This window comes from Solanum tuberosum, unplaced genomic scaffold (assembly GCF_000226075.1).
Source record: "Solanum tuberosum cultivar DM 1-3 516 R44 unplaced genomic scaffold, SolTub_3.0 scf00744, whole genome shotgun sequence".
NCBI classification, from domain to species: domain Eukaryota; kingdom Viridiplantae; phylum Streptophyta; class Magnoliopsida; order Solanales; family Solanaceae; genus Solanum; species Solanum tuberosum.
In genome coordinates, this window is record NW_006239655.1 from 54,439 (window position 1) to 55,176 (window position 738).

The window sequence follows — 738 nt, forward strand, 5'->3', positions numbered from 1 at the left end:
TGTGGGGGGGGGGGGGGATTGATTGAGAAAGAAGAGAAATTTGTTATAAAATCCTAAGTATAACTAAGAATCATAATTCTTTTAAACTATAATTATGTATATTAAATATATAACACATATTTGCCATAATTAACCTTTTAGTTTCCTATTATCCGTCATGATAAATTTTATACCCTACAAATATTATGATATATTTAACATTATAAATTTAAGACTTTAATCTCTTTTTTAAACTATATCATATAAATAAAATAAAATAAAGTAAACCCAAATATACTCAAAATTAGTTAACATAGAATCTTTCTTTTTATTGGCTCCTCTCGAATCAATGACTATTTCAATCCGTATTGAACCTATCGATATATTAATAATCAAGTCTTCAATCAATTGGTGGAGAGCATTAACCAATATCGTATAATAATACATATATATCCAATTCAATCTTGTCTATTCAAACCACATCAAAAACATGTGATACAAATATGTAGAGGATAATATTTTGTACAAGCTCTTCATATCTAATTAGAATCTATGGGTAAAACAAATACTCCTACTGTTTCAAATTAGTTGTACACTTTATTTTTTACATATTTCTTGAGAAAACATAAATAAGAAGGATTATTTTACTAATCGACCACTTAAGAAATTTTTTGAGTTTGCTTTGCACATATTTATTTCATTTAGGACTACTATTGTTATTTTCCTCGAATTATATATTTATTAAACACAAAAAAAATT